The 7,272-nt window shown below is 33.9% G+C and overlaps 1 pseudogene; it reads left to right on the top strand.

Annotated features, from left to right (window-relative positions):
- Window positions 1-827: 827 nt before the first annotated feature.
- Window positions 828-1,744, top strand: LOC105089998 (sodium/potassium-transporting ATPase subunit beta-3-like; annotated as a pseudogene).
- The last annotated feature ends 5,528 nt before the right edge of the window (window positions 1,745-7,272 follow it).

Here is a 7,272-nt window from a genome sequence, read left to right on the forward strand (position 1 = left end):
CCCAGAATTAAAAGCAATAGAAAATTATATTAAAATAGTTTGTCTACAGAGAGCTATATGAAGTGGCAGAAGTATTAAAACTTACATGAGTCATTACTCAGCTGTTGTATAAGATTCACTAGGAGAATTGGAATTTGTCCAGTCTTTTTATTTCATAAGTTCCACATGCATACCCTGAGGTATCATGATGATATGAGAAATAGGTTCTTCTTAGACAACTTGTGGTACTCCTTGTACTTTATATACTATTTAAAAGGAGGTAGAGGTGAAAATTTTGTATTGATGAGTAATTTTGTCCCAGTGGGGCCATTGCTAACAAGCCCTTTCATACTATAGACTAACAAATATCATTTTTATCTAGGGATTCACACTTCTTAAAATCATGTTTCCACCCTATCTATAGATTAGTTGTTTTAATGGTCTGTTATAACTGGTATATAATTCACTTCCTATGAAAATGTATCCACAAACAAAATATCTGAGTGTTTCCTAGAGTTGTAATTGGACTCTCATAAAGCAACTTTTACTCTCTGCAGGTCCAATTCAGTTCCATTAACGTCTTCTGAGAAATATATATTATTTCAAGACATATTCTACTTACTGTAATGAAAAGTGTAGCAAAATTACAGTATTGCAAAATGATAAACCATTTAGGCAAGACAAAATAGCTCTTAATTTTTCTTCACTTCCCATTTAAACATAATTCAGAAATGTGTGAAAATAGAGTATCTACTACATGCAAAACCACAGAATAAGAACTTTAAAAATGTGTAAGACAAAGTACTTATCTGTAAGTAGCCTCTCATTGTCTACACACATACCAGTATGATGAAGGAGAAAAGCTTCAACCAGAACCTGGATAAGCAGAAGCTCTTTATCTACAACATGACAAGCAGTGAGCACTTGGGATGTACTGCCAAGAGCTGGGGGGTAGGAGTCTCTGAGATGCTGCTTTCTCAAAATTATCTGCTTCCATCCGGGTGATGCCTCAGTAAATGTTCTCCTTGGGAGATGAGACTCTCCGCTTTCACCTCTATTGTCCACAAAGAAGAAAGCAATAAAAGAACGTTAGTGATGTGTGTATCAGTGGCAACAAAAGAGCACATTCTGAGCCATCACCCAGCCCAACAGGAAACAGTACTTCCTGGACTGGTAGCAAGAGGGAAGAAACAGTTTTTTTGTCTTGCTCTTCTGTTTAGCTTTCTGTGGGTCTTCTATTTAGTCTTCTTATTCACAATGTGAGCTATGCTTCAGACTCTGAAAGATGAGGTTCCAAAACATCATGACCAGCTTCCTAGTCCAGGATATAGGGTTTTTCCCAAACCAGTGACTGCATTGAACACACATTCACTATGTCTGATTCAAGTTCCTATAAAGGATTCATTGCAGACCTTAATAATTTTCTAAAACTGTGTTAGATGAACAGAATGATTTCATAATCTGTCCTGATGGAGTCCTTTTTGAACAGAAAGGCCCAGTTTATAAATGCTTGTCAGCTTCCTTCTACTTTACTTGAAGCATGCATGAGTGTGGATGACCCTGATTTGGGTGTTTCCAAAGGAAACCCTTATATTCTTATGAAAATAAACAGAATAATTGGGTTAAAACCTAAGAAGAACCAAGGATAATGTGTGTTTTAAAAGAAGAGCACAAGACAACTCTAATCAATTTTATTTACCAAGGAGTTATAGACTTAAAGCAGTTTCCACATTATGGGCAAAAACTGTATATGAGGTATCTCTAGCAGTCATTGCTGTCCAAGAAATCTTTGATCATACTACTAACACCAAGAAGGAAGTGAAAGTATAGTACAGGGACCTATTAAGTTAAAAATCACTGAATGCATAGCATGAGTATGATACCTCCACAGAGCAGATGTGTGTGGTCCATCTGTCCTTGCATCAGCTGGACCTGACCCTCTAGAGTGAAGCCACCTTGGAGGAAGTTGGGCTAGTATATAATACTGCAGTGACATTGTAATGTGCTTCTGGATCAGCATTTTCAATGATCTCCAAAGTAACTGCCTTTGAGTTTGCTGCCCTTTAAACCAGTGTTCAGATACCATATGAGGGCCCAGTAAATACCTGATTCAGATCATGTATGATGGGGGTCTTGTTTTATTTTTATATGGTCTTACTGCCAAGTGTCTATAAAGCTTCATCTGTATTATATAAATATTTTATGGATTTAAAAGTGGTTAACTGTCATATTTTGATATCAACACAGTTTTAGAGATAAAATGACAAAATGGTACCTGACCAACATCCAGTGACTTTATAAAGCCGCAGGAAATGTGGTGTGTAAAGTCCTTTAAGTTGTGTATGTAAGGAGGAAAAAAGAAAAGAAAGGTGAATTTGAAAACTATTCCCTTGAATTTTTATAAAATTATTTTTACATGCTAAATTAGTTTTTGGATCTCTTTGATGCAAAATGTGTGGGGAAAAAAGAATACTAACGGGATTTTTTTAAGTCCTAGAACTAAATCTTATAAATTACTTGCAGTATTTTAGATCATAAAGGAAACAGAAGTTTTAGTTTAGCCAGTACTAATATACACCTAAATTTTATAAAATTAATTTCATACAATTTATTTTTATTGAAGTATTGTTGATGTACAATATTATATGTTACAGGTGTACAATACAGTGATTCATAATGTTTAAAGGTTATACTCCATTTATAGTTATTATAAAATATTGACTACGTTCCCTGTATTGTACAATATATCCTTATATCTTATTTCATACATAATAGTTTGTACCTATTAATCTCCTACCCTTATATTTCCCCTTTCCCTCCCCTTTCCACTCTGATGACCACTAGTTTGTTCTCTGTGTCTGTGAGTCTGCTTCTTTTTTGTTATATTCACTAGTTTGCATAGATTCCACATATAAGTGATATCATATAGCATTTGTCTTTCTCTGTCTGACTTATTTCATTTAGCATAATACCCTCAAAGTCCATCCATGTTGCAAATGGCAAAATTTTATTGTTTTCTGTGGCTGAGTAGTATTCCATTGTAGATACATGCGTATCTTCTCTATCCATTCATCTGTTGATGGACATTTAGATTGCTTCTATATCTTGGCAATTGTAAATAATGCTGCTATGAACATTGGAGTGCATGTATCTTTTCAAATTAGTGTTTTGGGTTTTTTGGGTATATACCCAGGAGTTTAATTGCTTGGTCATATGGTAGTTCTATTTGTGGTTTTTTGAGAAACCTCCTTACTGTTTTCCACAGTGGCTACACCAGTTTACATTCCCACCAGCAGAGTATGAGAGTTCCCTTTTCTCCAATATTTGCCAATATTTGTTATTTGTGTACTCTTTTATAATAGCCATGCTGACAGGTCTGAGAAGATATCTCATTGTGCTTTTGATTTGCATTTCCCTGATGATTAGCAATGTTGAGCATCTTTTCATGTGCCTTTTGGCCATCTGCATGGAGAACTGTCTATTCAGGTCTTCTGCAAAATTTTTAAATTGGGTTCTTTGTTTTTTTGATGTTGAGTAGTATGAGCTGTTAATTTATTTTGAATATTAACCACTTTAAATACATGTATTTTGTTATATGTTAATTACACAACAATAAAGTTATTTTAAAAATCTAAAAGTTCAAAATAAATGTATTTTACTCTAACATCAATGTTCTTTTTTTTAAAAAAGAATCTAAAGATATCTTAATGATTTGACACACAGTGCATAACTATCAGGACCTCAAGTAATCATAGATAATGTTGAAACAAATCTGCTGACCAAGATTATCTGTCTATTTATAAAACATTAGGTGTGCATTAGAACATGCCATCCATGATGCTTTCTTTTGGTGGTCATATATCACACTGGTCAGGATATGATTTCTCTTGAAACTGGAACTGAACCTTAATTGAATCTGATTATTTAGGTCTAGTTGGAGATTAACTGCAGAAGACATCTTTTTAGTACTTACAGGTTAAATGAAAAATGATTTAAAACTTCACCAATATTTAATGCTTAGCTGCTTTATATATAATTTTGCTTGCCTCCTTGTTCTGATTCCCAGAATGTGCAAAAGGTATCACTCTTAACAAAGAAGTCCCCAAGGGGTGGCCAGTGTAGATTATTTTCATGATTCTTGTTCTGTCCAAAACAGAGAATAGGAAAATTTCACCCAAGGGATTCCTTCCGGTGGTGAATATATGTCAGGCTGAGGGAAACTTCTTCCATAGATACTGTCTCTGCTCAGCAGTGGGTGTTATCTCAAGCATCTATCAGAAGAGAGAGTAAAATTAATTTGGTCCTAGAGAAAAACTTGTGTATAGTAAGTTATCTCATATTCTCTATGACTCTCTTCTTTGAAATAATTTTTAAAATATTTATATGTTTCTGTTTCATGCATGCCCACTAATGCTTGGAGTTGAGTATGACTTATTTAGCTTCTAACCTTTAAAGAGATAATTCATGGCTTTTCTCCTCCTATTCTATTTGTACTGGAACTTCTGTGGTCTCCTTTAACAACAGTGTACACACCACTATGATGCTGTGCCTCAGAGATGCTCCCAGGTCTGCTTTGGGAGATCACAGGTCTTTAACCATTATCACAGCTACTTTATCATTAGCATCTCCCACCTATCCTGCTAAATGATTCTTTCCATTTAAGAAGATAAAGTATTGTATATCAGAGAGAGTACTGCATACTAAGGTAACATTTAGCATAGAGACAGAAGTAAAAAAACTAGTTACATATCCACTGAGAAGTGATATAAAACTCAGTTACTATAGGATTCGTAGGGCTTAATAGGATTAAAACTCATAACCTGAGGAAAAAGACAGCTTTATGTAGAGAAAGGGAGGTAGGCTATCTCTCTGTATACCTCACCCAGTGTGTATCTCAGGCAGTCTATTAAATTATCTGAGTCCAAGTTTCTCTTTGTAAAATTATAAATGTTGATAATCTCACGGTTTTAGATTACTCTTATTAAAAAATTAATAAGACATTACATCCAGACCAGAATGAAAAATGTGTAGCTATATTTTAATACTCCAAAAAGACTAACTCAATTTGTCCCCTTTCTCTAATTTTTCAATGTCACTAATCCCAAAGTTAGCAGTACCTCATTTTGTGAAGATTCACCCTGAGTTACAGGATTCCACAGGTGCTTTAAAAAAATGTGGCCGTTAACTAAGATTGTTGCCAGTAAGATTTAGAAACTGTAGAGCTTGAAGTTGCATTTTAATTAATAAAGAAATAACTAATATTTATTAAACATGCACTGAGTACCAGAAAAATTTCAGTGCTGTCTGTATATTTTCTGGCTTGAAGACAAGTCTATTAGATTGAGTGCTCTCTTTATACAGATGAGGAAATGGAAACAGAAATTAATTTAACTCAAGCTCACAAGTAATAGTGTTAGAGTTCAGACCAGATTTGACTAATTTAAAAGCCCACAGTTATTCTACTAATTATCCCAAATATTTGATTAATATTAATCAAGTAATGTTGTCTACCAATATTGTGAAACATTAACACCTTCAAAACTGATTTTAAAAGCACTGTGATTTCTTACTAGAAATTGTTCCCCAGCAATGTGCATTTTCATCTTTTAGTAAATTCTCTCAAACATAGTTGAAATTCTGCTTTTGCTATTACCTATCTTCTAGGTCTTTTATTTCAATAGGCACCAAACTAATTATAGAAAACTAATACTGGAAGGTATATCTTGACAAAAATTAAATTTCAGGGTAAAGGTCAAATTGTTTGAATTCCTTAGGGGACATAAGTCTATTTGGTGTAATATCAGGATATTTTCTTTAGAAGTTAAAAAATCTCTATTATGGAGCATATATTTATTTGTAACTTGTGAGACTATTATCACATGTTCCTGTTTTCACAGCATATGAGTGACTTTCCTAATTTCTTTGAGAAATTCTTCTTTCTTTCCATCCTTTATGCTTCTGAGTTCTCAGTATAAGGGGAGGGGAAACTACTGCTCATGAGGAGGTAGTGGTTTTCCTTGTTTACCTGCTGTCCTTGGCACCACTCTTGAGATTTCAAAGGACAAAAGAAGCTGCAACACCCAATAAGTATTATTTTTTTAAAGCTAATGGAAATAAGTAAAGGGGAAAGAGAGAGATGGAATTATCGTTCCCCAATTCAGCTTGAGAGGAATTCTCCATTTACCTAAGGATAAATACAGGCAATATGGTTATTATATTTAGATGTGACTAACTGGTGATCTCTGAAGTTTTAACTTCAAGTTCAGTTAATACTAACAGTCAGAGACATACTTTGCTTATATGTATTTGTAGCTTATTCTCATCTATGAAAAGATGTATTTTTAAACTTTTATGGTAATATTTCAAAACCTAGGAATTTCCTAGCATCTACAGGTATAACTGAAGGTTAATATTTTCAATCAATAAGCTTGAGTTATAAGGAGCTTCCATTCGGAGTTCATCAAGTCAGAATGAGTATGAGTGACCTTCGCCTTTGGTTAGTCTTTTTCTCAAATAACTCTCCACTGATGCTTGTTTGTTTATTTAAATAGTTTTAGTTTACTAAGTGAATTCCATTTACTGGTGATTGTAACCAATGATAAATTATGTTTTTGCTCTATATAGCTTCTCTCCCAAAGAATGTTCCAATATGTGTGTGTGTGTGTGTGTGTGTGTGTGTGTGTGTGTGTGTATTCCAATATGTATTTTAGAGTAATAAGCTAAACATTTAATTCTATGATGTTTTATAGAAGAGATTCAACTGAGGCTTCAAGGAATCATTATGCTTAATAGAGAGAAACTGTAATTTTGTGCCACGTCCTTTGTTCTGGATTTCAGTATGTTTACCATCATTTTCCTAAGTAGATGACTTAAATTTTAGTTATTAACTTATAATAGTTGTTGTTGGTACCCACCCACATACTTTTCGCTAGCGTAGTAAGCTGAAGCTAGTTTCTAGATGACACCACAATCTATTCTTAGCTTTTTCTTTTTGCTGTTGTCCTTCCTCCTTGTGAGAGTACCCTCTCAATTAATCATTTATAAGAATTCTATTCTGGAAAGCCAGTTTTAGGCATTTTACTTCTCTTTGGGGCATAATGATGTAATTATTATGCCAATATCTCTCTTCCCAATTAACTTATCACTTTCAGATATAGATGCTAAGTTTCAGTGAAATTTATACTTCGTTGAGATAGAATTTCAACTGAATTTTAAAAAGTTAAGTACCCTTTCCCATCCCACTAACTGGCAGTCTGTCCTTCTCTCTAGGTTATTTTAGAGGACACGCTGAAT

This window comes from Camelus dromedarius, chromosome 5 (assembly GCF_036321535.1).
Source record: "Camelus dromedarius isolate mCamDro1 chromosome 5, mCamDro1.pat, whole genome shotgun sequence".
Classification (NCBI taxonomy): Eukaryota; Metazoa; Chordata; class Mammalia; order Artiodactyla; family Camelidae; genus Camelus; species Camelus dromedarius.